Raw genomic sequence first — 9,424 nt, 5'->3', positions numbered from 1 at the left:
GAACAGGACTCCAAGATTTTTCTAGTGTGATTGAGCGGATGGCTGATCATGCCACAGAGGAGCTGGAAAACAGAGGGGCAAGTGCAGGTTTGGGGGCAGGTGAGAAGCTTCATTGTGGACGTCCCGAGCTCAAGGTGCCTGGGGGCCATCCAGGAGCAGATGTGAGGAGACGCACGTAGGTGTTTATGGGCCTGAGGCTTAGGGAAGAGGCACGTTAAGAGCCGAGGAGTCGACGAAGGGTGAACCGCGGGACATCCCCAGGCTGGAGGCGAGCCGAGGAAGAGAAGCGAGTGGAAACTCCTGAGAAGGAAGGGAAAGAAGAGATTGTACTCTTTCACAGAACTACGGCAAGATCAGAAAAGAAGGGCCTGAATGGGCATCTCTCGCGGGACGCGGTACACAGAAGTCTTGCAGTTAATTACGGCGGCCAAACTCACTTCCCACGGTCTCGGCTAGAAGACCTCCTTCATCTTCTTTTATTTTTTTTTAATTTTTTTTTAACGTTTTATTTATTTTTGAGACAGAGAGAGACAGAGCACGAACGGGGGAAGGGCAGAGAGAGAGGGAGGCACAGAATCGGAAGCAGGCTCCAGGCTCTGAGCCATCAGCCCAGAGCCCGACGCGGCGCTCGAACTCACGGACCGCGAGATCGTGACCTGAGCTGAAGTCGGACGCTCAACCGACTGAGCCACCCAGGCGCCCCTCCTTCATCTTCTTTTAAAGACAGCTCAGCGTTCCGCAAAAAGGTGAGAACTTTGATGTAGGCACACCTGGATTGAAATCTGGTCTCTGCAACCTCCTGGCTGTGTGACTTTAGGTAGGCCTCTTAACCTCTCTGAGCCTCAGGGTTTTGATCCGTCAAATGGGACTAATGATCTTTTGCTCGGAAAGCTGGCATGTGATTCAGGCTCAGTACACGTTTTTCTTTTTTCTCCCCACCTTGCTGTGTATGCTTGTGTGCGGGTGGGGGGCGGGGGCGGGGAGGTGACCATTGTCTGTGGTTACAAGCAACAGAAAACTAAAGACCAAGGGATTTTATTGGCTCGGGTGACTGAAAATTCCAAGAGGAAAACTGGCTTCGGGGGCGCCTGGGTGGCCCAGCCAGGTAAGCATCTGACTTCAGCTCAGGTCGTGATCTCACGGTTTGTGAGGTCGAGCCCCGCGTCGGGCTCTGTGCCGACAGCTCGGAGCCTGGAGCCCGCTTTGGATTCTGTGTCTCTCTCTGCCCCTCCCCTGCTCATGCTCTATCTCTCTCTCTCTCTCTCTCAAAAATAAACATTAAAAAAATTTTTTTTTTAATTTTAAATGAATGAATGAATAAATAAATAAATAAATAAATAAGTAGATAAATAAACACTGGCTTCAGAGAGAGACTCGAGGAATCAGGTGAGGTCAGGTCTTCTGCTTGTCCTTTCTGGATCCCGGCTCCGCTTCCCCTCCCGTAGGCCCCAGCCCGACAGGGACGTCAGCGGCCCGACGGCTCCGTCCGCCGCCGGAAAGGGTGACTCCGCCCCAAGTTCAGAAAAGTCAGCCTCAGCCTCCGCTTCCCGTTGGTCCCAAACGGGCCGACTTGCGTCACGTCTTCCTCCGCAGCCAATCACTGGCCAGCCGCGCTCTCACTGGCGGGGGCCTGACTGGGTCACGTGACGCGGCCGGAAGTCAGCCTCCCGAGGACCAAGAGTGGTCAGATTCTGCCAGCAGACGTGACTGCCTGGATGTTGGGGCCTGTGCCGCACAGTATCGCACGAGTCAAAGGACCATCCGGTATGTCCGTGCCCGAGTTTTTCCTGGCTCCTTACGTGATACACGTGTTTGAGTATCTCTACCCCGTTCATTCTTTTATAATTCTGATTATTATGATTATTTTGAGAGAGAGGCAGAGCGGAGGGGGGCCGGGGAAGAGAGAGAGGAAGAGAGCGAAATCCCACGCAGGCTCCGTGCCGTCAGCGGGGCTCAAACCCACCAGCCACGAAACGACGACCTAAGCTGAAATCAAGAGTCCCGTCCCTACCCAACGGAGCCACTCGGATACCCCTGCGCGGCCTTTATTCCTAACCTCGTTTATGAGTTCAGGAAAGATACCCTACGTAAGCATCTGCTGCCCCTGGAACATCAGGCTTGCCGGGGCCGGGCCCGTGAGTGGCCTCACCCAGGATCTCCCAGCTCCAGACTCCTTCCCTGGGAACTGGAGGAGACCTTCAGTCTCTGCTGACTCAGCGGGTCACCAGAGACCTCTGACACCCCCTGGCCTTTCCCGGAACCTTAAGAAGGAAGAGGAGAGAGCTTCAGAGGGCAGGTTTAAAATTAGAAGGGAGTGCAGGGCTGCCTGTGTGTTTCTTGAACGTCAGCCATTCGGGAGGAATGGGCGATAAGGTGGTCAAGAGACAGGAAGCATTTCTTTAAGATTCCTATCGCGCTGGGAAGCTGGAGGGGGAGTTTCGTTCAAGGGAAGAACAGGATGTTGCCAGGATCCGGGGCAGGGCCCACAGCAGGGGGGCATGGAGGGAACGGAGAGCAGGGAAGGAGAGCTGGTCGGCCAGGGTTCAAGAGGAAGGTTTGGAAAGGTCCCAGGCAGGAAGTCAGCCCCCCACCCCACCCCAGCAGAGGCCCCTTGGGAGTTCAGACCTCTTCAGTAATAGAGAGGGAGACAGATCTTCTCCTCGAAGACCTTGGCTCTTTTCGATGAGTCCGGGTGGTCCACTAAGAGGGGAATCTCGTTTAATTCTCGTGTGAACTCCTGATTCCCTGTTCCCCTGGAGTCTGTCTGCTGGTCTCCCAGTGTGGAAGCCACCCCCTGGTCCTCGAAGGCTGCGGGGAGTCAAAGCCTGACGTAGCCCCTGTGATCAATCCCCATCCCATACTCGTGGGGTGGGGGCCTGGTGCTGAGTGCCAATATGTCCTTTGTCACAAAGTGTCTCCAGTCTTCAAAAACAAAAACAAAAAAACCACACCTTATCAAAATGCCAATCTGGTGAGGGAACTCCATGAAGGGACCATTCACAAAATAAAGAAATAAAATGACCAACAAACACCGAAGAAGAAATACATTCATCGTTCAGATAATCCCCCACAGCATCGCTGTGGCAAGGCAGATACTGACATGAGCCTTGGGCACCCACTAACCGGTTTTGATCCTTTCTGCGACAGTAAGAGGTAATGTCTATAGAAACTAAGGCACACGGGGGTTGAGGTCCCTGTCCCAAGATCCCAGCTGCTAAGAGACAGGCAGTAGAGGGGAAAAGGATTGTTCTAAGTACCTAAATGATAAGAGCCTGCGTTTGCAGCTGACCAAACAGGCCTTGGGGAAATGACTTCACCTCTCTGAACCTCAGTTTCCCCACTCTAGAAAATGGAGGTAGAGTAGGACCCACAACCGCAGAGCCGTAGAAAGTTTTTGGCGAGATGATCTATGATTAGTATGGGGCCAGGTATTTATTATTATTATTTACTTTTTTTTAATGTTTGTTTATTTTTGAGAGAGAGAGAGAGCAGGGGAGGGGCAGAGAGAGGGGGAGACACAGAATCCGAAGCGGGCTCCGGGCTCCGAGCCGTCGGCACAGAGCCCGACGCGGGGCTCGAACTCGTGAACCGCGGGATCATGATCTGAGCCGAAGTCGGAGGCTTAACCGACTGAGCCACCCAGGCGCCCCAGTGCATGGTATTTATTAAAAGTGTATCAACGATACACTTTTGTTCTTACTGATTCAGAGGTCCCAAGGACCTACCATATCAGGTCTCGCCGCCTACATCAGTCAGGAGTTACGAGGTGTCCAGTCGTGACAACAGAGGCCAGGGGTCCCAAGGCGCAGGGCTGAGATGTATCCCACCCCACCTCCTCTTACACCTTTTCTGCAGGCACAGCTAACGAGACCTGGACGGGACCTCCCACTCACCCCCATCTGAGCCTCTGGGGAAACATCTGGACCGCGGGGGCTGATCGATGATGAAGTATTTACTTAGCTCTACGCCCACAGTCCAGCTGGAGAGACACCCTTGGGTTCAAGGCGAAAGGCTTCCAGGAAAGGTGGCTGGGCCTCAAGGTCATCAGTCATCAGGAATTGCCCACCTTGTCTCTGGGGACAGTCTGGAGCTGTCTCATGGGAAGTTCTCCTTCCTCGTTCCCGGGGAGAGGGCCCACTTCCTTTTACTCCTTAAAGCAGCAGCCCACGTCATTACTATTATCACTGTTATTGTTTTTGCCACCATCGATTGAGGGCTCACTGTGTTCGGGGCCCTAAGCTAACTGTGTTACATGCATTTCCTCACTGAGTCCTTGCTATAACTCTTGCTATAACCCCAGCCTGCTCGGAATGGGAATTCACTTTCCTGAGGTCACGAAGCTGGAAGGTAGAAGACCTGGGATTTGAACCCAAGCAGTGTGGCTCCAGAGTCTATGCCTTAACAGGGGTTCTGTTGGCCGGGGCTGGAGGCCACGCCAGAGACACCTTCCACCCTCTGCTCTTCCTTGCTGGAACCAACACGGCATTCGGCGGTCAGATAATAGGACCTGGTGATGTGAGGAGGCAGACAGGACCATAAATGAGGGGGAGCTGCCAATCTCCAAAGATCTCAGCAAAGAAACCGGATGGGAGACATTCCAACCAGAGGGAAAAGCATGTGCAAAAGTCCTGAGGTAGGACCATACTCATTCTCTTGCATTTCTAGGTCTCCTCTGCTGAAATGCTTCTCTGCTCACCCAACCTTTGGAACACAGTTAATCGCCACTTCCTCCAGGAAGCCTTCCCTGAACCGGGCTAGGCTAGTTCCCGTCCTTGCTCTCTTTGCCTCCGTTCTTCATCACAGAACACTGCACGCTTATGTTTACTTAACAGCCTGGAATATTCTCTTACTGTCATTCTCCTGCATGAGGTCATAAACCCTGACGAGGCGGGGGTGGGGGTGGGTGGAATGTTTGCCTTGTGTTCCCTATGCCTAGGAAAGGGGCACATAGCAGGTTCTAGTCTGACGAGGCCACAGTTGGAAGACTGGATTCCACTCTGGACGCCCTTGCTTATTAGGAGAAAGACATACATGTCACTTCGTGGGGAACGAAGGCATCATCCCTGGAGAAAGCCTCACCCGTGTGGCCAAGGAGACATATCCAAGTATGTCCACTATAGAATTTTTATCGGCATCGACTTAGATGCCCACCAACAGGGGACTGGACACAGGTAATTCCGTGCACGCGCATGTTTTAAGAGCACAATCGGGACACCCACAAATTGGGTGGCTCAGTCAGTGAAGCATCCGACTTCGGCTCAGGTCAAGATCTTGTGGTTCATGAGTCCAAGCCCCACGTCAGGCTCTGTGCTGACAGCTCAGAGCCTCGAGCCTGTGTCTTCCTCCCTCTCTGCCCCTCCCCTGCTCACACTCTGTCTCTCTCTCTCTCTCAAAAATGAATAAATGAAAGAAAAATTTTTTAAAAAGATCGCAATCAAAGTAGATGAAACAGAGGTCTTTGTGTCAACAGGGGGATCTTTTAAAACCGTGGCAGAGAGAGAAAATGCTGATCACGAAGTGATCCGCAGCCCATTTAAGAAACTGAAACCCCCCGAGAGGCCCCGTATGTTTTTCAGAATTCACGTACAGTCTGTAAAACTCATACGAAAACGAGGAGATGCATTCTGAATTCACGACAGTACGGGTGGGTGGGTGGGGTTACGGAGAGACTGGGCAGCTAGACTTAGCGTATTCTTTTTCACGACTATATAATATTCCACTGAAGGATGATACAGTTGATCCCCGAACAACACGGGTATGCGGTGTGCGGGTCCCCTTATGTGAGATTTTCTTCAAGAAGCACAGCCAGGTTCCTTAGGATTGGCTCAACGATGTTTTCTTTCCTGCAGCTTGCTTCATTGTAAGAATGTGGCATATATTACGCAGCACATATACAACATGTGATACAATACCACCTACTTTTGTGATCTGGAGGGCTTCCAGTCAACAGTCGGCTATCAGTGGTGACGTTTTCAGGGATCCACAGTTACGTGCAGATTGTCAGCTGCACCAGGAGGCAGTCCCCCCTGGCCCCCACGTTGTTCAAGGGTTAAGTGTACTATGTTTTATGCACACATTGATTGCCCTGTTTGGAGATAACATAGGTTGGTTCAGACGTTTTGCTGTTACCGTGTGAGAGCCCCATCCCTCTTTCGTTTCCAGACGCTCCTCCAGGAAGAGAACTTTTTCTGTGCTAACAGATTCTGTCGGTTTGTCCGAAGGTAAGCTGTCTGGGAATGGCGTAAGCCACTTTGCAGGATGTCCGTGAGCGTCCAAGCATCGGCCGGACGGCCTCTTGGCGTAGCTGCGGTGGAGGGGGTTGCTGGCCCTACATAGTCGTTGGTGTTCCTTCCACATGTGCGATCCTACAATCTCTCCTCCTTCTGCGGTGGGACGTCCGCTTGGTACAACTCACGCCAAAAGCCCCAGCTGCAGGGAGGGGTGGGGGGTGGGGGGCGTCATCTTTTCTACCGGTTTGGAGGGGCCGACACGGACACTTTTGCAAAATCGCGTGTGTGTTGTTGCCATGGTTCTGTTGTATTTTCTTCCAGCTGAAGACGTTTTAACTAAATGCCTGGTGTCCGGTCAGGGTTTCGAATGAGTAAGCCTGGGTCCAAAGCCTGTGCCGGTACCCGTAGCTGTCCGATCTCAAGCCCGTTCTTTAAGTCCTCCTCGCCTCGGTCTCCTCATCTGTAAAATGGGCAAATTCAAACGCCGGCCAAACCGATCATCCCTTTTTGATGAATCCGCCGGTTCGTGGATGCGACTCGCTCTAATGGGGGTGGGAAGAGGCGGGGTCACCGGGCAAGCTGGCTGCCCCGGATATGTGGAGGTTGGAAGCCGTCTTCGCCCTGGGACAGGAAGGAAGTTCAAGGTTTAGCCCGCCCATCACACCCATTGCTGTGGCCAGCACAACCTTTTGTTCAGCATTTTATCTTTTTCAAAGCAGATCCATTATCTCATCTGTTCATCAAAGGCCCCTGCAAGGAAGTCAGGCCGAGGATGGGCCCAAGGAGAGATGACTCAGGAATCTGAAAGTCAAGGCCAGAAGCCTCTCTGTCAAGCGGCCCTCTGGGCTGAGTTTCTCCACTGATCTTGGCCCAGGAGGCGGGTCAGGCTGTCCAGGCCAGGCCTGAAATACCCACAGAGAGGCTTCCTTCCCCTTGACGCTGGACCGTGCTCCCCAGCCCCGCCAGATGGGCTGCAGATGTGAGCTCCGGGTTGCAAGAGAGGCCAGGGGACAGGCAAAGCTCATCTCCTTGCGTGGGATGTCGGGCCCCAAGCCTGGTCCCGGGAGGCCACAGAAGCGTGATGCGGGGGTCCCGGGAGTTCAAGTTCACAGAGTCTTGGCAACAGGAAGGTGGTGCTGAAGATACGGTCACGCTCCTGTGATGCGGGTAGCTGTCAGAGCACATCCCGGGCAACGGCTGTCTCGTCTTGCAGCCTCCGCATCGGCGTGGACATAAGCCACAACCCTGTGTCATCCCTGCAGCCCAGCCAGCCCTGGAGCATCTGCTGGGTCGGCAGAAAGCTGCCTCTTCCAATGGGTTAGGCCCCCACTGCCCCTCCTTCAGCCTGTTCTAAGATCCTGGAGCCCTTCCCTCGTGTCATCTTTGCAAGTAGCCGATGTTGACTTTAAAAAAAACAAACAAACTTGTTTTTAAGTTTATCTCTTTATTTTGAGAGAGAGAGAGAATCCCAAGCAGGCTCCGCACTGTCAGCACAGAGCTGGACGTGGGGCTCGAACCACGAACCGTGAGATCATGACCTGAGCCGAAATCAGGAGTCTGCTTAACGGGCTGAGCCACCCAGATGCCCCGCCCATGTTGACTCTTATCCTGGAGGAGCAGCTGCCACCGTCAGCCCACTGGGAGTGGGACCATTTGGAGTCCTGCCCTGGAAGGGACAGTCCCCTGCCTCCCAGAGCGATCTCCGGGGCTTTGCTTCCGCGGAGCGTTAAGGCTCAGCGAGGCCTCGGTTCCGCCATTCATGCCATGTGACCTGGGAAAAGCCGTATCACTTCTCTGACCTTAGGTTTCTCATTGGGAGAAAGTAGGGCCGTTTGGGGCTGTTGGGAAGGTTCGGGAAAACACCTGTAAATGCCTAATACAGTGCCAGGTACCCAGTCAGTGCCCCTTCTGAGCCTGCCTCGGTTTCTCTCTCTTCTCTGTTCAGCAAGTGTGTGTGACTTCCCCAGAGCCACAGAGCAAGGAGTTTCATTCCAACCCCGTGTACGTCTGAGAACCCTCGTGGCTCGGTCATCGTGCTGCTGTATTTGAATCGTGTGTATGGTTTCCTTAAGCGAAGCCACTCTGTTTCTTAAGCCCGGCCTGGAATGAAGACTTCTCTGAAAACGACGTCGGTCTCCAAAGTCTAAAGTTCTGTCTGAAAGTCCAGCCCTCCCCCCCCCCCCCCAGGCCGCCGGTTTACTGGCTCGGAAAAACAAAAACCATAAAACTAACAGAAACCGTGTGAGAGAGGTCTTTGGACTGTTTCGGGGGCGGGGGGGGGGGGTGGATGTTCACGAAGGGAGGGTTTGCAGGGGGCAACGGAGATTTGCCCAACTTGAGGAAGGGCCTTGACGGAATGTGCACATCAAAGAGACGCATGGCTTCAAAGGCCGCCCTGCCCTCCCAGCCAGCAGTCAGGTTAACTGGTTCACTTGGGGACAAAGCCAGAGGACAGGATGTGAGGAGCCGGGGGGAACCTCACAGTGGCGAGTGTGGATCTCTGGAGCCCGGCCCAGCCCGCCATGCTTCTCCCAGCTCAGAGGGTCTCGCTCTGGGGCCCCAGACCCCCAAGGGCTCCGTGGATACAACTCAGGGCATCTGTGACCTCGATCGGGAAGAAAATATATCACATCTTCGTTATCACGAGCATCAAAGTGCAATTTCTTTCCATGACGAAGGCAGGCAACAGACGCATGGCAGGATGGACCGTCCGTCCCCACGACCTTGTCACCAGTACAAATCACAGATCCTGGCCTACGACCTCACTGGTGTCACAGAGAATTTCGAATTCCTTAGTCACAGGACATCTCTGCCATCGTGGTTGTTATGACTTGTCGTTTCAAGAATTGATTTAGCAAAAAAAATTTTTAAAAGGCGGCGGGGGCGGGGGGGCGCCTGGGTGGCTCAGTCGGTTGAGCATCTGACTTCGGCTCAGGTCGTGATCTCGCGGTTTGTGGGTTCGAGCCCCGCGTCGGGCTCTGTGCTGACAGCTCGGAGCCTGGAGCCTGTTTTGGATTCTGTGTCTCCCCCTCTCTCTGCCCCTTTCCCACTCACACTCTGCATCTCTCTCTCTCTCAAAAATAAATAAACATTGGGGCGCCTGGGTGGCGCAGTCGGTTAAGCATCCGACTTCAGCCAGGTCACGATCTCGCGGTCCGTGAGTTCGAGCCCCGCGTCGGGCTCTGGGCTGATGG

The 9,424-nt window shown here is 53.7% G+C and overlaps 1 non-coding gene across 1 annotated transcript; it reads left to right on the top strand.

Moving 5' to 3' along the window:
• The first annotated feature begins 9,123 nt into the window (after positions 1-9,123).
• TRNAR-UCG lies at positions 9,124-9,208 on the top strand. Its single transcript has one exon. It is a non-coding gene; the product is annotated as a tRNA-Arg (tRNA).
• Positions 9,209-9,424: the final 216 nt, after the last annotated feature.

The sequence above is a fragment of the Prionailurus bengalensis genome, chromosome D3 (genome assembly GCF_016509475.1).
Source record: "Prionailurus bengalensis isolate Pbe53 chromosome D3, Fcat_Pben_1.1_paternal_pri, whole genome shotgun sequence".
In the NCBI taxonomy this organism is placed as follows: Eukaryota; Metazoa; Chordata; class Mammalia; order Carnivora; family Felidae; genus Prionailurus; species Prionailurus bengalensis.
The sequence above is the reverse complement of the archived record's forward strand: the minus strand, read 5'-3'. Positions and strand labels throughout refer to the sequence as shown.